At 39.9% G+C, this 23250-nt stretch overlaps 2 long non-coding RNA genes across 4 annotated transcripts; both read right to left on the reverse strand.

The window, feature by feature from the left end:
- Positions 1-244: 244 nt before the first annotated feature.
- LOC107827985 (uncharacterized) lies at positions 245-14122 on the reverse strand. 3 transcript variants are annotated; one of them, XR_001657659.2, is made up of 3 exons: positions 13564-14063; positions 516-593; positions 245-430 (listed from the first exon to the last, which is right to left on the reverse strand). It is a non-coding gene; the product is annotated as an uncharacterized LOC107827985 (long non-coding RNA). The 3 variants fall into 3 exon arrangements; XR_001657660.2 differs by having other exon boundaries at positions 516-671; XR_012709610.1 differs by lacking the exons at positions 245-430; positions 516-593 and adding an exon at positions 1480-1820 and having other exon boundaries at positions 13564-14122.
- Positions 14123-17541: 3419 nt separating this feature from the next.
- Positions 17542-22086, reverse strand: LOC107827986 (uncharacterized). The gene is made up of 2 exons (XR_001657661.2): positions 20886-22086; positions 17542-17879 (listed from the first exon to the last, which is right to left on the reverse strand). It is a non-coding gene; the product is annotated as an uncharacterized LOC107827986 (long non-coding RNA).
- Positions 22087-23250: the final 1164 nt, after the last annotated feature.

Raw genomic sequence — 23250 nt, forward strand, 5'->3', positions numbered from 1 at the left:
GTTCTAAAGTATTCAGGAGATTGTGCAGATCCTTGCTGTTTTCTGTGGGTGTTAGAGTCCAGTTAAACAAAAAAAAAGGATAATGCATAAAATCCTCCCCGACCTATTACCATATAACCAACTACACACCTTTTCTTTTCGGGGTCCTATTACCCCCCTGAACTATTTTAAAGTATAATAAACACCACCTTAAGTGCTGGCGTGGCATAGAGAGTGTGCACACTCTCTTAAAGGCAAGTGGAAGTAACAAAAATAATTTTAAAATTGTTTAATAAGTACAAGTGTCATCTTTTGATGGGACATTACAGAATTAATTACATCAAATTAATTAGTCTCCTTCACTTCTAAACCTCTTCTCGCACGAACAAGGGGGACGTCGTTTCAACAATGAAATACCGGAGCAAAAATTCAATACAACGCCAAAATCAACCTAGAAATCAAAAGCAGATATGTTTAGTAATAGAAACAGAGCTACAACTAGAGGGAGCAACGAGCATGATTTAGTAAGAACCTACGAATAGTCAAAACGGTTTCGTTCACTGGAGTTTCGTTGGAGCAAGGGTCTTCGTCGGAGTTTCGTTCTCCGGCCAGATCTGACAATATCAAACAAGTGTTATATAAAACCCATTAAATGAGGTTTTTGCCTTTTGACCGGATATGGTAATGAAGGCCTGCAAATAGGAAAATAAGGAAGAAGGAGAAAACGGTGAAAAAAAGTTTTTAAGCAAGAAATACACATTTTAGGCGCGTGTATTTCACCACCTTGTATACATCTGGTTGTTGCCTTTTAAGGGGTAAATAATATTACTTAAAAAAAGTTCAAGAGGGTAATAAGATCCCCGAAAAGAAAAGGTGTGTAGTTTGTAATATGGTCATAGGTCGAGGAGTATTTTATGCATTATCCTAAAAAACAACTAGTAAAAGGAGACTGACATTGAGAGACCAGGAAGAAAGTGTTCATTTATATAGTGTCACTGCATGGGAAGAACGTCCTAAGGTTCTTAGCTGAGATTCTCCTGTATAAGATTCGAGAGAGTTGCAAAGCAAGGATGAGGAGAAAGGGGGCTGAAGTTATTTAAAAAATGAGTACAAATTAAAAAAATAGGTATATGTTAAATGGGGGCGACCAAATAGGACGCCCCGTGCAATTTTTACGTATTGCATGGTCTTTTCCTAGTGAGCCCTTCATCAGATTGGCATACGGCAGACCTCCCTCAAATGGGCCAAACTCCACATTGAGCCTAACAAAGTGAGCCAAGACAGACATAATTTTTGCAGAAATCAATATTTTATACATGGCCATAATGAATAATGCAAACCATCCGAAATTCATGCCAATTGTGATAGACTATAAAATGGAAGAAAAATAATAAAAGGAGAAAACTCATACATTAGCTTATAGTACATAAATGATACTCTACTAAACTACAACAGCCTAAAACAATCCAACAATTTCACGTAAATGAAATTACGAGCAAATTCTTCTTAAATAACTTCATGTAATCGTCGAAATTGAAAGGGACTATTCAGTTCATTACACCAAAGGATATAGTTTGAATTTACAATAAAAACAAACATTTTCAGCAGCTGATATTTTATTTTATTTTTTTTAAAAAAAAATGATGTTCTCGGTTTATCTAATCAAAACTACAAAGCTGAAAACTTCCTCACTTCACCTTTTCATCCTTCATATTCAGAAATGAATCCTGGCATAATCAAAATACAGATTTGCCCTATTATACGAATGACTATCCATGCGAATAATCTAAACATAGGTGACATGTGATAACTCTGGAATACTGGCCAGCTCCATTGCACTCCTGCGGAGGTCACTTTACATCTAAGGACTAAACCTCTAATCACCAGTAAACTATTCATGAGAATAGACATGTTGTAGGCATGAATAATACATAAAACAGGCAAAGATCTTCCAAATCGACCAACGCGTTACATTAATCAACTATGTCTTATTCATTAAGCTCATTGCAAATCATAAAGCCTTATAAGAAACTTAATTGCAAAGAAAGAAACTCGGCCAAGTCAAATAGAAGCCCAGGACGCTTATGGATGAGATCCGTTATACGGCAAAAAGAGACAACAGCATTAAAATCAGTAATTGCTTCAAATCAACCAAACTTTTGAACCCAGAAATGATGCAAGAATCCAGAGAGATTAGAAGCAGCTTTTAACCCTTTTTTTTTTCACTATATCTTCTCTGATTTTGGAGTGTTTTTAACACCTATGTATATGGCTAAAATCGGGAAGACCAATTTTACGGTCAACGAGGCATTACGTAATTTCATCTCGAAGGACCGGAGAATAGCTCAGGGTTCGATGTCTTCGAGAATTCTTCGTGCCCGGTGTCGGGGCAGAATGAACCGGTGCTTATCACAAGTAAGTGGGAAGTTTCTTAGGAGCAGTATTTTCTGACAACGCCTGCGCAAACAGTGACACCTGCACCAGGCTGATTGGGTGGTTGTACCAGCTAATTTATGTAATAATTATGCATGTGTCATATTGGGATTTTCCCCTCATATATAAAGGGAACCCTTGTCATTTTTGTAAGGGGAATGGACAATATCATTACACGCTATATCCAATACAAGAACATTCTCTTCTCTCGAACTAAAACATATTCTCTGTTCGATCCAATTACTTACATTTATCGTCTTGCTCATATTTGTTACACTTCATTAATTGTTCTTCATTTATTGCTCATTATTGGTCATAAAGTGCCGTCATCAAGTTTATCATAATTGTTATTCCTCCATCGACTGTCTTTAGCCGGGCATCCGACTCGACCTCGAGGCCCTGTATACGCAAGCTCGAGGCCCCGATTTCCAGCCATTCGGTTTGATTATTACACTATTCACAAGCTATTATCTTATTCTTCCCTAATCTTTCACTTCGCATCTATGGCCTAAAAACTAGCATAAAAATAGATCACATATTTTTAGAACCACAAAATCAAATCTAATTATTATTACCATTTTCAAGGTAAATAGTTTGGCGCCCACCGTGGGGCTAAAAATAATAGTGATTGTTTTCTTGCTGGTTTACTACATAACGCAAGTTATCTTTCACACCTTTTCTTATCCAAGAATCTTTGATTTTATGTCAAAATGTCTATCTCGGTAAACGCACCCCGAACTCAGGAAAAAACTCATTCAACTCATTATTAACAACATCGATCGCTTTGCTTGATCCCATTTAGACATGACAGGGATCCCACATGAGATAACTACCCATCGACTAAGTGTCGACCCCAGGTACAAACCGGTGAAGCAAAAAAGGTGATCCCAGTCCTCGATAAAGCATGCATTCATCAAAGACGAGGTAACGAAGCTCCTCAAAATAGTGTCTATTAGGGAAGTAAAATATCCCGAACGGCTGGCCAATATGGTGGTAGTTCCCAAAAAGGGGAATAAACTAAGAATGTGCGTAGATTACAAAGATCTAAATAGGGCATGCCCAAAGAACTCGTTCCCACTGCCCAACATCGACCGTTTGATTGACGCCACGGTCTGCCATGGAACCCTCACTTTTCTGGATGCCTATTCGGGGTATAATCAAATTCAGATGAACCCCCGAGGATAGACAAAAGACTTCGTTCATCACGAAGTACGGTACGAACTATTACTATATAATGCCCTTAGGGCAAAAAAATGCAGGGGCCACATACCAATGCCTAGTTAATAAGATGTTCGAGCATCAAATAGACAAGTTCATGGAAGTTTATATTGGCAATATGCTAGTTAAGTCCCTGTGCGCAGAGGACCATTTGATTCATTTGCAGGAAACATTTGACATCCTCAGAAGTTACAACATGAAACTCAATCCCAAGAAGTGTGCCTTCGAGGTAGGACCATGCAAATTCTTAGGTTTCATGGAATTGAATAGAGGAATCGAGATCAACCCTGATAAAATCAAAGCCATCGAAGAAATTATGGTGGTAAATAACGTAAAAGTCGTGCAGCGCCTGACCGGGCGGATAGCAGCCTTGGACCAGTTTATACCAAGGTCATCGGACAGAAGTCATCATTTTGTTCTCCCTTCTCAAAAGGAAAAACAACTTCAAATGGACCCTATTTTAAGGAGTTTAGTTATCTCGTCCTTGATGAAGGCACACTTGATCTTGGACTGAGGTCTCCTTTTCATCTTTACCGGATAGAACTTCGGGTCCAAGCTCAGCTTGTGAGTGGTGATCTCCGGTTGGATCCCTATAATATCGAGATCGGACCAAGCAAAACAATCTTTATTAGCTATAAGAAATTAAATGAGCTTTTTCCTGAGCTCGGGAGTTAACCCCATGCCCAGGTATACCTTTTGATCGGGCAGATGTTCGATTAGTACGACTTCCTCCAGCTCTTCGATCGTTGATTTAGTAGCATCGAAATCATCGGGAGCTATAAAGGTTCGAGGAACCTTGTAATTGTCGTCTTCCTCAATCTCTTGCTTGTCAGATTGGGTCGAGGCTGGCATCGGTGATTGCTATTTTGCTTCCTATTTTACTATCAAACCTGAGTCCTTTATTGATAAGAGAGTTGATATCGGGATTGCTTCATCAATGGCAAACATCTTCTTTGCAGCGGGTTGCTCCCCGTAAACCGTCTTTATCCCTTCTGCTGTTTGAAATTTTAATAACTGTTGAAGGGTCGAGGGCACAGACCTCATGTTGCGGATCCATGGCCTCCCAAGCAGGGCATTGTACCTAATGTCCCCTTCGATTACATAAAACATGGTTTCTTGGGTGGTACCGGCTACGTTTACCGGCAACATTATTACTCTCTTAAAGTTTCACAAGCCATGTTGAATCCGTTTAGCACTCAGGTCGCAGGTATGATTTGGTCCTATAGGCCAAGTTGTTCTATGACCCTCGATCGAATGATTTTGGCCAAGCTACCTGGATCAATTAGCACATGTTTAACTCAAGTTTTATTCATGAGTACAGAAATTACCAGTGCATCATTATGGAGCAGCATTGATACTTTGGTGTGCTTTATCATCAGACCTTGATGAACATCGACCCCTCCGATGATCATATGAATGACGGGGGTAAATAACGTAAAGGTCGTGCAACGGCTGACCGGGCAGATAGCAGCCTTGGGCCGGTGTATATCAAGTTCGTCGGACAGAAGTCACCATTTCTTCTCCCTGCTCAAAAAGAATAACAACTTCGAATGGACTTCAGAATGCCAACGCGCCTTGGAGGAGGTGAAGCGATACCTGACAAGCCCGCCTTTGCTCCACACCCTAAAAGAGGATGAGACATTGTATTTATACCTGACCGTATCCAAAATAGAGGTAAGTGGTGTGCTGGTTTGAGAAGAACAAGGTACGCAATTCCCTATTTATTACGTAAGTCGAACCCTGGGTTATGCCGAAACCAGGTATCCGCACCTGGAAAAACTAGCTCTTGCATTAATAAGTGTGTCTCGAAAATTGAAACCTTACTTCCAATGCCATCATATTTGCATTTTAACAACATATCCCCTTTGAAGCATATTGCATAAACCCGAATTGTCGGGCCGACTGGCCAAATGGGGCATCGAACTCGGGGGATATAATATCGAATATCAGCCCCGAATGGCTATCAAATCTCAGATTTTGGCAGACTTCGTAGCCTACTTCACTCCCTCCATCGTACCCGAGGTCGAGAAAGAACTTTTGCTAAAAACGGGCACATCTTCCGGGATATGGACCTTGTTCACTGATGGCGCCTCAAACGTAAGAGGGTCCAGGCTCGGCATAGTTCTAAGGCCATCTACGGGCGGCGTGATTTGACAATCTATAGAAACCACAAGGTTAACTAACAATGAAGCCGAGTATGAGGCTATGATTGCATGTCTGGAATTGGCCAAAGGCCTAGGAGCTGAAGTCATTGAAGCAAAATGTGATTCCCTCCTGGTGGTAAATCAGGTAAATGGGAGCATCAAGGTTCGGGAAGACAGGATGCAACGATACTTAGACAAAATTCAAATCACATTGCACCGCTTCAGATAATGGACTCTGGTCCACAGACCTCGAGAGGAGAATAGCGAAGCAGATGCCCTCGCAAACCTGGGATCGTCAGTCAAGGAAGATGACATACTCCCCGGATCCGTTGTTCAACTATCCAAATCAGTTATCGCAGAAGGCCATGCCGAGATCAACTCCACTAGCCTAACATGGGATTGGAGAAATAAATATATCGATTATTTTTAGAGCGGGAAGCTACCCACAGACCCAAAATAGTCGATGGCCCTACGAACCAAAGCGACCCAATTCTCGCTCGACAAAAATAGAACTCTTTACAGAAGAACTTTTGATGGCCCCCTAGCAGTATGTCTAGGGCCGAGGGACACAGACTATGTGCTCCGAGAGATATATGAGGGCACCTGCGGAAATCACTCTGATGCCGATTCTTTAGTTCGAAAAGTAATCAGGGTGGGCTACTATTGGGATAGCATGGAGAAGGACACCAAAGAATTCGTCCGCAAATGAGACAAATGCCAAAGATTCGCCCCAATGATTCACCAACATGGTGAACAACTACATTCAGTTTTGTCGCCCTGGCCGTTCATGAAATGGGGGATGGACATCGTCGGACCTCTACCAACGGTGCCAGGTAAAGCTAGATTAATTTTATTTTTGACTGACTACTTCTCAAAATGGGTTGAAGCACAAGCCTTCAAAAAAATAAGAGAAAAAGAAGTCATTAATTTCATCTGGGACCATATCATATGCCGATTTAGAATTCCTTCCGAGATAACGTGTGATAATGGGAAGCAATTCATCGGAAGCAAAGTGACTCGGTTCCTCGAGGATCACAAGATCAAAAGGATCCTGTCAACAACCTACCACCTGTGTGCAGATGGACAAGATGAGTCCACAAACAACACCATCATTCAAAACTTAAAAAATAAGCTGGAAAGTGTAAAAGAGAAGATGGAGAGAAATATTACACGAAGAGCTCTGGGCATATCGAACAACTCCAAAATCAAGCACGGGGAAAACGCCTTTCTCCCTGGTATATGGCTTCGACGCTTTTATATCGGTAGAGTTCGGAGAACCCACCGCCAGATTCTAACACACCATCGAGAGCTCGAACAAACAGCCCAATAGCCGGTCCGAATAGTCGCAAAAAAATAGAGGATCGAAAGATACTACAACAGGAGAACAAATCTCCGACATTTTTGAATTGGGGATTTAGTCCTAAGGAAAGTCAACTTGAATACTCGAAATACCAATGAATGAAAGCTAGGTTAGAACTGGGAAGGACCGTACCGAGTCCTTAGGGTAGTTGGAAAAGGGTCCTACAAACTCGGCACCATGTAAGGTGAACGACTTCCAAGCAATTTGAATGTATCAATGCTCAAACGCTATTGCTTCTAAAAGCTCAAAGGCCCTAGGTTTCGAAGGCATGTGTTGCACTCTTTTCCTTCGATCGGGGTTTTCATCCCCAAAAAAGGTTTTTTTACCCACACGGTTTTTAATAAGGCAACATCTATATGCTACCTAAGGAAGACTCAACAAGTATTCAAGGCTTCTCTTCAACCAACCTTAAATATTGTGGGGCACCCCCCGGAAGGTCACCTCCTCGGAGAAGCCAAGACGTGCTAAGCGAGGTCCCGATAGGAAAACGATGTACCGAGCCAAATGGTCGAATGAACCATGCCTGTATAGAATAATCGAGCACCTGACAGCGAGAACATGTATACTTGTACCAAGTAAAAAAAGAATACTTTCCCCTCTGTCAAAGCATTTCATGTTTCAAAGAAATTTTCTATTTCTACAAAAGCGGCTCCAGGGCACAAAATGTCCCGAACACTCGGGGACTAGCGTCAATAACTTGAAGTCATATGACCTCCGGGTCAGACGCTCGAGATTCGTAAGCCCTCAATCAGGCAACACAAAGTTTGCAAAAAATGGCTCCAGAATAAATAAAAAAAAATATATCCTGAACACTCGGGGACTGGCATCCAGAACACCCAGAGACTGGAATCCCGAACACTCCGGGACTGGCATCAAGAAACCTTCAATGCCCCCGGGACTATCGCCAATCCCTACCTCATCGACTTGTCAAAACCCCAAAGCAATAATACCCCATGTGGGCAACCTCGGTCTCGACCGATCTATATAAGGCAACAACAATATCTGTAAGACCTCAAGCAAGGCATGAACTATACTTGTACCAAGTAAAAATATCGGTAAGACCTCAAGCAAGGCACGAACTATACTTGTACCAAGTAACAATATCTGTAAGACCTCGAACATGGCATAAACCATACTTGTACCAAGTAACCAAAGCTGTAAGACCTCAAAGGCATGTAAAAATTATAAGACCTTACAAAAAGGCATTATCCCGAACTTAAAGTTGAGGCTATATATTCGAACTTGTAAGACCCCTAAAAAGGCATACCCTCGATATAGACGCCGAAACTACTTTACTCGGGGACTGAAAGGCTCCAGCCAAACATAATGACTACGGTCACAGGGCTGTACTAGCCAAACTAATGCGACTCGAGGAGGCCAACCGTCACTATAAAATCACAGGCCTCCAATTACTTCGAAAGTACCTCAAAAAGAACCGGTTAAATAGGCTGCCCTCGACATAGGCAAAAGAGCTTTGACCATGTCAGCTCCAAACTATAAGCTTCGAAACACTCAGCCACCGAGACCTCCTGAGGTGCTCGTTCATCGCCACATAATGACTCACAATTGAGGTTTTTATCGAACCGTCAAAAGAGTCAGGCAAACACAATGTCAAAAAAGTCCTTATCGATGGAAACATAAAGCCCATATAAAGAGTCGTACCAACGCAATGCGTAAGAGACACTATCGCTATCCCAAATAAAGGGTCATACCGACCCAATGCGTAAGAGCCACTATCGCCAACCCACATAAAGGGTCGTACCAACCCAATGCGTAAGAGCTACTGCTGCCTGCTCGTACGAGAGGTCACGCCGACCTAATGCGTAAGAGCCTAAGGGCCAGCTTTAAATTCAAAAACTTAAGGGTCAATGAGCTCGAGTCGAAACCTGATTCGGAGACTGAACCAGAAGTAGTTAACTGAATATGCCTAAGAGCAAAAGAATAAGAGCCTAAGACGCTAGCTTACATTAAAAGGTCGTATCGACCCCGACGCGTGAGAATCTAAAAAATCCGTGCAAATGGCCTCAGATCCAACATGATAGACTTACAGGTCGACTCTCGGCCATTGCAAAATGCTCGGCAGTAGTAGGAACCCAAGGGTCAAAATTTGAGACCCACGACTTCGGATCAACTGCCAAACGAATGCCACAAGTCGTTCAAAGGAAAAAAAAGGTAAAAAATTGACACACATATAAAAAGATTCATAAAAGTACAATTATAAAGTCTACATATGGAGCCCTTACGAAGGTAGAAAGCAAATGAAAACCTAAATCTATCACCAGAGTTATGCCTTCGACGACCTCCTCAGAAAGTACGCTTTCTGCAGCTTCGGCTATAACCTCCGGGTTTCCAACAGCCTCTTCCCCTTCTGGGACTTAGCCTCCATCTCCATCACCTCCCTAGTCACTGCTCGACTCACTTTCAGAAGGAAGTAGGGCCGCAACTCCCTCTTCTAGGATCTTCACCCTCTCAATCTCGACGATTAAATCAACTCCCCCCGCATTTATATCCTCGAACATCTGTCTCCAAGATTCTAACCGGGCATGCTCTACTGCTCGGGTCAGGCACAACTCAGCCTCTTCGGACACCTTCCGAGCCTGAGCAATTGTAGTAGCGACATCCTCCTTATGCGAGGTCACAAGCGCCTCGGCCTCATCCCTGACCTCGGATAGCGTAGCAACCAACTTAGTATAAAGATCCTTATGCTTACTGCTCTCATCCTTCGCATCTTCAAGGAAACGTCCGATCGAAACCACCTCTCCCTGGAGGGATCTCTCTCAGAGATTACCTCACTCAAATGCCGCTTGAGCTTGAGAATTTCGGAGTCCCTGGCTCGAAGTTCCTTCCCCATAAGGACATCTTTCTCCTTAAACTGCAAAAATTGACCCAAAGATATTAAAACACGGAAGTCAGTTAGACGTACAGGCAAAAACTAAACGGGAACTACGTAACCTGTTCAATAAGATGAGCCTTTTCCCGTGACGTTGCCTCCAAGCAATCCCGAAGTCCATGGAGTTCTTCCTCCCTCTTGGTAGAAAGAGCCCTGAGCTCATCGGCTTTCGAGGTAAGCTTCGTATGTTCGCCCTCACGGCGAGTCAGCTCGGTTTAAAAATTGGCGATCATTTGATTATAAAGCACCTTGGCCTAGAACCATGAAAGAAGTAAGGTTAGCAGGTCAAAGGTCGGGGCCCCAAGCAGAATTTACGAATAGATTACCTACTCGCATAGCCTATCGATCTCATTAAAAATAAGCAAAATGTCAAGCTTAAGCTCTTCCTCATGCTTAGCAGAAGGCTTTTCAAACATATTTTTATCACCAACGGGCGTCCCCACGTTGAGAGGCTCTGTATTGGGGTATCTTGCATCTCCCTCGGAGGAAAAGCCGATTCCGAAGGGGAATCACTCACTTCAACGACCTCGACTAGGTCAATCAGGGTTGTCTCTTGCTTCTGAAGAGCTTCGAAATTGGGCTCCCCTGGATCACCTACCGAGCGCACCTTGACTCGAGGGAAATTTTGGCCATCAGTCGACTCGACAATAGCGCCCGATACACCCTCGCCGGACTCTCCAGCCCGAGGCGGGGCAACAATGGAACCGAGCTACAATTCAGAAGCCGCCAAATCAAAGGTATGTGAAACAGTAAAATCCTCTTCCGCTTCGGGTGCTGTCAAAGACTCATCTTTCTTTTCGCCTCCAGCTCAGGGACCCCTTCACGCTTCTAGAATTAAGGCTATTGAATCATCCTTAGGATCTTCCATTATGGTTTTCTTGGATTTCGGAGGATAAGTCGACGATCCCCCTCATTTTTTCCTCTCTTCATCAGGTGTTGGCGCACCCGCTTGACCAGGCAGAGTTTCTCTCATCAAGAAGACCACCCCAGACCTGCCCAAATACAAAAACAAGTACGGGGAATGAGAATGCAATTAGCAGCAACTTTTGTAAAACTAAAAGTATAACGGTGAATGGAGTCCCACCATGATCCTTGGCTTCCCATCGAGACTTGGATAAATCGCGCCACATGCGCTCGACATATGGTCAAATCGAGTCCAGTTTAGCTACCCAACCTGAAAGATTCCTTACCGCATCAGGGTACACTGCGACAGCTGTATCAGCGGGGGAAGTCAGTTCATAAGGAAATGTATCCGAAAGAAAGAAATGGGAGTTATTCAAGTATGTCTACTTACGCTTCATGTTTCATCTTTCGAGGAACGACATCCTCTCTGCGGGGATCAAGTCCGAAGTCCTAACTCGGATGAAACGGCTCATCCATCCCCCATTCCTAGCCTCGTCGGTACAAGCGAAGAGGGCCGTCGAGGCCCGACAGCGGAGCTTAATCAGGCCCCCACAAAGAGTCGGGGACTATACATTCTGATCAAATGGTCAAGGGTGAAGGGCAGCCCCCTAATCATATTCGCGTAATACCTGGTCATGTAAACGATACGCTAAAATGACGGGTGAATTTGGCCGAGAGTCACTTGATATCGTTCGCAGAAGTCGAGGATCATGGGGTCTATCGAAGGCATGGATGGCACCGACGGGCCGAGGGTAAATGGATAAGTATACACACTGAGGAAGTCGGCCTTATACATCGTTACATCCTCTCCCCGAGAAAGAACCTCCACTAACACCGCATCTCCCCAGCGACAATTGATTTTCACCCTTTCGATGTCCGTTATAAAACTGATGTATCGAGACGTGGGTTCACATCGCCCCGGCTTCGAAGAGGAAAAATCACGTTTCAGGAAAGGGCACGAGAAAGAGGTAAGAGGGAAGAAAAACTCTGTTGGGAGCCTGATGATGCAACAGAGAGTAAGGGGCGGAGAAATGAGTATTTATAGACGCCTAACATGTGCGATTGGAGCAGACCAAAGGATAGCCAACCACTATAATTAATTCGAAGACTTTGAGGATTGTGTGGTCGCGACCTTTAGAAGCCATGTATATTACATCAGTCACTTGGAAGGACACAACTATTCGCTTCGATAGAAGCGCCAGAGAGGAAAGATCTCAAGGAAGTTTCTCTTTGTTTTACTCTGAGAAACGCGAGGACTATCTGTATACAGCTAAAATCGGGAAGACTAATTTTACGGTCGACGAGGCATTACGTAATTTCAACTCGAAGGGCCCGAATAATAGCTTAGGTTTCAATGTCTTCGAGAATTCTTCGTGCCTGGTGTCGGGGTGGAATGAACCGGTGCTTATCACAAGTAAGTGGGAAGTTCCCTAGGAGCAGTATTTTCTAACAACGCCTGCGCAAACAGTGACAGCGTGCACCAGACTGATTAGGTGGTTGTACCAGCTAATTTATGTAATAATTATGCATCTGTCATATTGGGATTTTTTTCTCACATATAAAGGGGAACCTTGTCATTTTTGTAAGGGGGACGGATAATATCATTACACGCTACATCCAATACAAGAACATTTTTTTCTCTCTAACTAAAACATATTCTCTGTTCGATCTTATTGCTTACATTTATCGTCTTGCTCATATTTGTTACATTTCATTAATTATTCTTCATTTATTGCTCATTATCGGTCATAAAGAGCCATCATCATGTTTATCATAACTGTTAATCCTCCATCAACTGCCTTTAGCCGGGCATCAGACTCGACCTCGAGGCCTGTATACGCAAGCTCGAGGCCCCGATTTCCAACCATTCGGTTTGATTATTACACTGTTCACAAGCTATTATCTTATTTTTCCCTAATCTTTCACTTAGCATCGATGTCCAAACAACTAGCATAAAAATAGATCACATATTTTTAGAACCACAAAATCAAATCTAATTGTTATTACTATTTTCAAGGTAAACAAGCTAATTAACTCATATGTAAACGAAAACGTAAATTTCTAGCAGCTGTGTCTCTTTTTTGTCTCTGACTCCCTGATGAATGAGAAAAGGATTATGTTAGGGCAATAAAAACCTGATTTTCTAATTTAACTTTATCCTTTTTACTTTTGTTATTTGACTTCTAGGCCCCAAAACATGAGTTGTATCTGTTTTCTTTTGCAGAGACCAGTCCTTTTCTTTCTTCCAAAAATTTCTTTTTGTTATAACAGAAAGATTCCCCAACATAAAAATCCCGTAATATCCTCTAAACTCTAGCTAATTACAATTTCCTCTCTTTTTTTACTGTTCTCTTTTACTTCTTTTGTTTTAGTAGGCTTCCAAGAGTGGGATTTTCTAAACAAGAAATAGACTGGACCAGCTCAAGTTGGGTTACACAGCCCATCAAATGTTGTGTTTGATGGGTGTACTACCCGGACCCAAATTCCACTAACAACACCTAAAATCAATTAAGATTTAAACAAACAGAAACAACTGGACACTGAACTAGGGAATTAATGCAACAAAACTAACAAAGGTACATGCAAAACACAAAATTAAACTAATTTATTGAAATGCCAACAAGCAGAGGAATTACCAATTAGAACCAGAAGCGCCAAACGATGATGAGGACGGCAAAAGGAGCATTGAGGAGAAAAAAATGGCTTCCTGAGTTTGCTTCATCAAATCGCCAAACATTTTTGGCCGATAAGTATTTATTCCGATTCTCAGTCAGGCAAATACTTCACAGGTTAGAAATCCATAAGGAGTTGAAGGTTTGAAATGAAAACTTATCCAAATGAATTGATTCAAATAAGCTCTAGTACTAGAGAAAACGGAATAGAAGGAAATATGGGAACAAGATCAAAAAGAATGTATTTTTATTCTTAGATCTTTGATTGGAAAAGAATGAGTGATTCTTTGAAGGAAATAGTGGTGGTTATAGAATGAGGATGAAGGATTAGACTATAAGGTGATGGCTTGGGTGGATTTTGGGATTAACTGCCACCACAAGCAAATTCTGGTGGCGGTTCTGGGAGAGGTTGAGAGAGATGATGTGAAGAGAGGTTAAGGAAAGATGATTCTAGGGTTTGAGGAATTTTCAGACAATTTTATTGTAAAGGGAAAGGAGTTCCCGTCCGTTGGATTGGACGAGATGAAAGGCCCTGATTTTTTTGAATAAAACAACGGCATTTGGGCGTTAAAAGTTGGACTGGATTTTTAAAGAAGGATCTGGGCTGGGGCATGTTTATGGGCTATACGAATTTCCCCCATTTGGGCCTCTGAAATACTTGGTCCAACATAAATAATAGCCTATTTTCCTTTTCTTGTTTTTCTTTCTTTTTGATTTTAAATTCTAATCAAATAAAAAACTTAATTGAGTCCTAGATTAATCTAATTTGTAGAATTAAGCCTAATTATCTATTTCTACCACTTAAATAATTAATTAAATTTAAACTACTAAAAGAAAATTACTAATTTAAAACTAGAAGCTAAAAAAAATGTAAAATTGACCATTATTTTTGTGATTTTTGTTTAATAATATAATTAAGTCAATTAATTAAATCTTAAATGTAATTAAGACCTAAAATGCTATGTAATAAAGATTTGGACATTTTTGATATTTTCTTATAATTTTAGATATTAAATATGCAACTAAATGCAAACAATAATTAACAAGAATTTCCTAAAAATTCTATAAAAATTAAAATAATTAAAACAAAGCTATGTTTTGTGAATTTTGTAAGAGTATTTCTTGTCGGACAAAAATCACGTGTTCACACCCCCGATGTTCAATAATTTGATCTGTTTGAGTTTCTTTTCGGATGGCAGTCCCTGAGTGAGGGAGTGATCATCTAAACTCTGGATATAATTGGCCCTTGAGCTCGTTTCCTTAAGAGATCGAAAGTACGAAATTCTTCAAGGGATGTACAGAGGAATCTTTTAAAACATAAGATAATTGCAAGGAAAGTACTTCTCTTTATTTTTGTGAAAAATAGTTATACATGCGTACATGTTTTATGCCAGAGCTTGAGCAACCTATGTTGGCACGGTTTGTTTGACCGTTTGGCCCTTACAACAAATCTTACCTATCTAGACCCTTATGTTACGAAGTAGTTTCCTCGCAAAAGTCGCTATCCGAGGGTAACCCCCAGTATATGAGGTTGATTGTAGAGGGACATCGAATACTATTAATGCTTTCTTGGACACCGATTTATGATCAGCCTTTGATTCTAAGTTAGCACGATCCACTGTTGTCTCGTTAAAAACCTTGCCGAAAAAACCAACTGGAGCAAAAATGGTTCAAGGAAAAAAGAGTGCAACGCGTGCTTTCAGACCTAAAAACTTCTTGTCGCTCCGTGTCGACCACCTGCAAGTGTTAGTACAAAAATAAAAAGAAAAGAAATGGGGTCATAACTTAGCAGTAATATTGTTTTAGGTGAATTACGTTCCAATTGTTCAGTAGTTGTTCTCCGTTTGTCATTCCGAGTTTATAGGATCCTTTCCCTATGACTTCGAGAATATGTTATGGTGCTTCCCAATTTGGACCCAATTTCCCTTCGTTCGGAGTCTGGGTGCTTAGTGTGACCTTCCTTAGTACTAAGTCCCCGACATTGAAATATCGAAGATTGGACCTTCGATTGTAATACCTCTTGATCCGTTGCTTTTGGGCGGCTAATCGAACAAAGTTGGCTTCACGCCTTTCATCTAATAGCTCTAGGTTTGTATTTTTGGCCTCGTAATTTGATTCCTTTGTTGCATATCGGAATCTGATTGTCACTCCCCAACTTTGGGAGGCGTGGCTGGCACCCGATGCCGTACTGGCCCGAGCGAACCACTCTTTTATTCATGATCATTAGACCAAAACTAGAACATACAAAGGCCGAGTTAGCTGGACTCATTCCTTTTGTAACTATCACGGGCCCACATGGCCAAAACTCATAATTTATAACTATAAGTGAGCAACACTGTATCACTGAATCATTTTTCTTAAAACCTGAATACATATGGGTCGTCAAGGCCTCTGACCTACCGTACAAAATGAACCTCTATCTAAAAATCCTCTAAAATTATTTGACATCATATGGGACAGGGTACCAGCCTACCCATAAATCAGTAGCAAAACTCTGACACGATAACTCATAGACTCGGCTACACCCCGAATGAGGTGGAATATTAATGATCCTTCGCTGAAGCCAATATCGTCTTATATGATAGCTCATCAAACTGACTATCTATACCTGCAGGCATGATTGCAGCATCCCCAACAAAAGGACGTCAGTACGAATATTGTACCGAGTATGTAAGGCATGTACAGAAAGTTGAAACTGAACTGATAATATAATAAGTGAAAGCAACTGGAACTCAAAGATAATTTGTAGATATGCTTACCTGCTGATACTGACTCAACTCTCTCAATATAGCAAGTAAAATAGTTGTTCGGCCGTATAAGGCTCGTTATATATATATATATATATATATATATATATATATATATATATATATATATATATATATATATATATATATATATATATATAAAATTGCTCTACCGTAGTAGGCTCGCTCATAGGCGCTCGGCCATACTAGGTTCTGTATCTCGACCAACTGGGCTCGCTCATAAGCACTAGACCACAGTAGGCTCAGTATATATAGAACTGCTCTGCCGTAGTAGGCTTGCTCATAGGCGATCGGCCATATACTAGGCTCTGTATCTCGACCAACTGGGCTCGCTCATAAGCGCTCGACCATGGTAGGCTCGGTATATATATAACTGCTCTGCCGTAGTAGGCTCACTCATATTCACTCGGCCATACTAGGCTCTGTATCTCGACCAACTGGGCTCGCTCATAATCGCTCGACCACAGTAGGATCGGTATATAACTTACCATCTGATCAGAGGTTGCCCAATAGGGGCCTGCCCATCGATTATACTTTAATACTTTATATGTAAACTCTCTGCTCTCTTGACTGGAAGAATAAAATACTCAAATGAATATGAAGTCCGATAAAGGGAATATTGTAACTTGCGAGACTAGCAAAATATACGTAAATTCCGGGATATGAATTTTTCTTTATGCTTCGTTATCAAACTTGTGTAATGACAAAATCATGCAAAAATGAAGTAAGAGCTTAGCCTTAACACACCTAGAGAATCTTGGTCCAAATTCTAGCTACAACACGCTGTGTAAGTCTTTCTCCAACCCCTCGTGAGCAAGAATGCAAGATTATCTGGCACATGTGCTTGTGGGTTATGGGCTTCAAGCATGCTGCTTAATAGATTAATTGAAGAGCGCTCAAACTAGCCCAGATGTCACCACCCTAAAATTTATCTTTTAAAAAAACACCTATTCCAAACTGTATTTTAGAGTAGCACTTGTAAAATATGTCTTGAAAAAGATGCAAAGATCTTAAAGTTTAAAAACCACATTCGATCTTTGTTTTTAATAATGCATAATAAAATAATTTTCCTTTCTTGCTTCACTTCATTAGTCTCAAAGACATTTTCTGACCAATTATTAGATATTCAAATTTAGCCAAGAGAAAACATGCTCCCTTATAAAAGCAAAATGGAAAGAACATAATAAAAAAATGCATTGGCTGGACCAAAAAGGAAAGCCACAATAAGGGGGGATATATTATTACAACTTTCCCTCAAATCCCATAGATCCCAAACCTGACCAAACCCGTGGATGAATTCACCTGGCAAACCAAAATAAAACCAAACCCCACCTTTAATAATTTTCAATTTTTGGATCGTTTCACAGATGTGCACTGACCGAATTCAATGAGGCTGCAGTTAGAGGCTCATAAAATTGGCTTTCATGCGCACCAATGCAATTTGTAGCTTCAACTTCATGGATGGAAACTGTTTCATATGCTAGAGCTCTATCACTGCCAAGTTTGGCCATTCTATAGACAAAATACAAGAAAGTTGTTTAGATGTAAAGAGAATTATTGTATTATATAGAAGGAAATGCCATTCTCTGCTCGAACAATTCCCAATGTCTACTCATACAAGAATATTATAAGGGGAAGTTGTAAAGGAATAGGGGGGAAATGATTCAAGGTTATATTTTAGCACCTGTTAGCCCCTTGGTCTTTCTCATCTCTAAGCTTGCCACATCACAAAATGACTTTAAGAATCACTATTTCCCTAAGGTAAGGCTGCCACGTGGGGTGGCCATAAATATTGAATTAATTAATTAGATAATAACCCGTTATCCGATAATTAACCAATTACCTACGTAATTAAGATTTGTCTCAAAATTTTTAAAATTCCACTTATTTTTAATACACTTTGTATAACTTACTATCATGATCTTGTGGCATCATATAAAATTAATACATACACTATTATTTTATTAAAATACCCATGTAAAAATACATATATTTTCTCAACTTCTAAATTTTCTAATATCAAAAAGTACAAATTTCGTACACTTAATTCTTAAAATGGTAAAAAAAATAACCTTCTTTTCTTGTGAGAAAATAATTTATATCTTTACAATAAAGAAATTCTTTTTGTACTATATATTCTCAAAACAGAAAAATGATAACTTTTCTTACGATAAAATACTATCTACTCTTAAAATAAATAAAACCTCATTTATACATGTCATGTATTTAATCTAAAAACCTATCACAACCATATAAAATTGTATTTATCAACTTTTACCGAAAATGGTTCACTTCAATGAAAATACATATCAAGCCAATATATACTAGTTCCGAAATTCTTCAAACTTACAGGGTCTTATATCTTTATCTTCATGTATAACCTTAATCCCTTCCAACTCATATGTTATTACTTCGACGAATCTTAATGTTAAAGTACGGGATGTAACATCCTTCCTCCCTTTAGAACATTCGTCCTCGAATGTTAACTCTTAGAGATTTACAAATTTTTCACTAGGGTCTCCTCTGTAAATTAAACTTAAAGCCCAAACTATTTCTGAAGTTTCGACTATTCACAACTTTTTGTGCTTGAGTACCTTGTATCTTCTTCACCTGTACCTTACTTACTTTTCAATCTCACATCGTATCTTCTCTTTCTTACATAACCTCCCTTCCACATAAGTAAAACACATATCTACGCCTTAAAGCTCTATTGTGATAGCACCTCTAGTGTATACATAATATGACAAAAGCTTTATACAAATTTCTTACGACTTAGCTGTATGACACGATTTGGAATCAAAAGAAGAATAACATTTCCTAAATGTCCTATAGCCTCTCAATTATAAATGTGGCGCACAACACATCCATAAGTGAGACTCTACTAGGCACGACTTGGTAGACTCCCTAGGACACGACCCGCTCTGACACCACTTTGTCACGCCCAAACCTTGGGAGGCGTGGTTGGCACACGGTGTCGTACTGGCCCGAGCGAACCACTCTTTTATTCATGATCATTAGACCAAAACTAGAACATACAAAGGCCGAGTTAGATAGACTCATTCCTTTTGTAACTATCATGGGCACACATGGCCAAAACACATAATGTATAACTATAAGTGAGCAACACTGTATCACTGAATCATTTTTCTTAAAACCTGAATACATATGGGCCGTCAAGGCCTCCGACCTACTGTACAAAATGAACCTCTATCTATAAAGCCTCTAAGATTATTTGACATCATATGCGACAGGGTACCGACCTACCCATAAATTTGTAGAAAAAGTTTTACACGATAACTCATAGACTCGGCTACACCCCGAATGAGGTGGAGTCTTACCGATCCTTCGCTGAAGCCAATCTCGTCTTATGATATAGCTCGTCAAACTGACTATCTATACCTGCAGGCATGAATGCAGCGTCCCCAACAAAAGGACGTCAGTACGAATAATGTACCGAGTATGTAAGGCATGTACTGAAAGCTGAAACTGAATTGATAATATAATGAGTGAAAGCAACTGGAAGTCAAAGATAATTTGTAGATATGCTTACCTACTGATACTGACTCAACTCTCTCAATATAGTAAGTAAAATAGATGTACGGCCCTATAAGGCATATATATATATATATATATATATATATATATATATATATACCGAGCCTTATAGGGCCGGACAACTATTTTACTTACTATATTGACAGAGTAAGTAAAATAGGCGCTCGACCATACTAGGTTCTGTATCTCGACCAACTGGGCTCGCTCATAAGCGCTCGGCCACAGTAGGCTTGGTATATATATAACTGATCTGCCGTAGTAGGCTCGCTCATAGGCGTTCGGCCATACTAGGCTCTATATCTCAACCAACTGGGCTCGCTCTTAAGCGCTCGATCACAGTAGGCTCAGTATATATATAACTGCTCTGCCGTAGCAGGCTCGCTCATAGGCGTTCAGCCATACTAGGCTCTGTATCTCGACCAACTGGGCTCGCTCATAAGCGCTCGGCCACAGTAGGCTCGATATATATATATAATTGCTTTGCCGTAGTAGGCTCGTTCATAGGCGGTCGGCCATACTAGGCTCTGTATCTCAACCAACTGGGCTCGCTCATAAGCACTTAACCACAGCAGGCTCGGTATATATATAACTGCTCTGCCAAAATAAGCTCGCTCATAGGCGCTCGACCATACTAGGTTCTGTATCTTGACCACTGGGCTTGCTCATAAGCGCTCGGCCAAAGTAGGATCGGTATATAACTTACCATTTGATCAGAGGTTGCCCAATAGGGGCCTGCCCATCGATTATACTTTAATACTTTATATGTAAACTCTCTGCTCTCTTGACTGGAAGAATAAAATACTCAAATGAATATGAAGTCCCGATAAAGGGAATATTGTAACTTGCGAGACTAGCAAAATATATGTAAATTTCGGGATATGAATTTTCCTTTATGCTTCGTTATTAAACTTGTGTACAGACAAAATCATGCCAAAATGAAGGAAGAGTTTAGACTTAACATACCTGGAGAATCTTGGTCCAAATTCTAGCCGCAACACGCTGTGTAAGTCTATCTCCAACTCCTCGTGAGCAAGAATGCAAGATTATCTGGCACATGTGCTTGTGGGTTATGGGCTTCAAGCATGCTGCTTAATAGATTAATTGAAGAGCGCTCAAACTAGCCCAGACGTCACCACCCTAAAATTTATTTTTAAGAAAAACACCTATTCCAAACTTTATTTTAGAGTAGCACTTGTAAAATATGTCTTGAAATAGATGCAAAGATCTTAAAGTTTAACAACCACATTCAATCTTTGTTTTTAATAATGCATAATAAAATAATTTTCCTTTCTTGATTCACTTCATTAGTCTCAAAGACATTTTCTGACCAATTTTTAGATATTCCAATTTAGCCAAGAGAAAACATGCTCCCTTATAAAAGTAAAATGGAAGGAACATAATAAAAAAATGCATTGGCTGGACCAAAAAGGAAAGCCACAATAACGGGGGGAATATATTATTACAACTTTCCCTCAAATCCCATAGATCCCAAACCAGACCAAACCCGTGGATGAATTCACCTAGCCAACCAAAATAAAACCAAACCCCACCTGTAATAATTTTCAATTTTTGGATCGTTTCACAGATGTGCACTGACCGAATTCAATGAGTCTGCAGTTAGAGGCTCATAAAATTGGCTTTCATGCGCACCAATGCAATTTGTAGCTTCTACTTCATGGATGGAAACTGTTTCATATGCTAGAGCTCTATCACTGCCAAGTTTGGCCATTCTATAGACAAAATACAAGAAAGTTGTTTAGATGTAAAGAGAATTATTCTATCATATAGAAGGAAATGCCATTCTCTGCTTGAACAATTCCCAATGTCTACTCATACAAAAATATTATAAGGGGAAGTTGTAAAGGAATAGGGGGAAAATGATTCAAGGTTATATTTTAGCACCTGTTAGCCCCTAGGTTTTTCTCATCTCTAAGCTTGCCACATCACAAAATGACTTTAAGAATCACTATTTCCCTAAGGTAAGGCTGCCACGTGGGGTGGCCAAAAATATTGAATTAATTAATTAGATAATAACCCGTTATCCGATAATTAATCAATTACCTACGTAATTAAGAATTGTCTCAAAATTTTTAAAATTCCACTTATTTTTAATACACTTTGTATAACTTACTATCATGATCTTGTGGCACTATATAAAATTAATACATACACTATTATTTTATTAAAACACCCATGTAAAAATACATATATTTTCTCAACTTCTAAATTTTCTAATATCAAAGAGTACAAATTTTGTACACTTAATTCTTAAAATTGTAAAAAAGATAACCTTCTTTTCTTGTGAGAAAATAATTTATATCTTTACAATAAAGAAATTCCTTTTGTACTATATATTCTCAAAACAGAAAAATGATAACTTTTCTTATGATAAAATACTATCTACTCTTAAAATAAATAAAACCTCATTTATACATGTCATGTATTTAATCTAAAAACCTATCACAACCATATAAAATTGTATTTATCAACTTTTACCGAAAATGGTTCACTTCAATGAAAATACATATCAAGCCAATATATACTAGTTCCGAAATTCTTCAAACTTACAGGGTCTTATATCTTTATCTTCATGTATAACCTTAATCCCTTCCAACTCATATGTTATTACTTCGACGAATCTTAATGTTAAAGTACGGGATGTAACATCCTTCCTCCCTTTAGAACATTCGTCCTCGAATGTTAACTCTTAGAGATTTACAAATTTTTCACTAGGGTCTCCTCTGTAAATTAAACTTAAAGCCCAAACTATTTCTGAAGTTTCGACTATTCACAACTTTTTGTGCTTGAGTACCTTGTATCTTCTTCACCTGTACCTTACTTACTTTTCAATCTCACATCGTATCTTCTCTTTCTTACATAACCTCCCTTCCACATAAGTAAAACTTACATTTATGCCTTAAAGCTCTATTGTGATAGCACCTCTAGTGTATAGATAATCTGACAAAAGCTTTATACAAATTTCTTACGACTTAGCTGTATGACACGATTTGGAATCAAAAGAAGAATAACATTTCCTAAATGTCCTATAGCCTCTCAATTATAAATGTGGCGCACAACACATCCATAAGTGAGACTCTACTAGGCACGACTTGGTAGACTCCCTAGGACACGACCCGCTCTGACACCACTTTGTCACGCCCAAACCTTGGGAGGCGTGGTTGACACCCGGTGTCGTACTGGCCCGAGCGAACCACTCTTTTATTCATGATCATTAGACCAAAACTAGAACATACAAAGGCCGAGTTAGATAGACTCATTCCTTTTGTAACTATCATGGGCACACATGGCCAAAACACATAATGTATAA

The sequence above is a fragment of the Nicotiana tabacum genome, chromosome 1 (assembly GCF_000715075.1).
Source record: "Nicotiana tabacum cultivar K326 chromosome 1, ASM71507v2, whole genome shotgun sequence".
NCBI lineage: Eukaryota > Viridiplantae > Streptophyta > Magnoliopsida > Solanales > Solanaceae > Nicotiana > Nicotiana tabacum.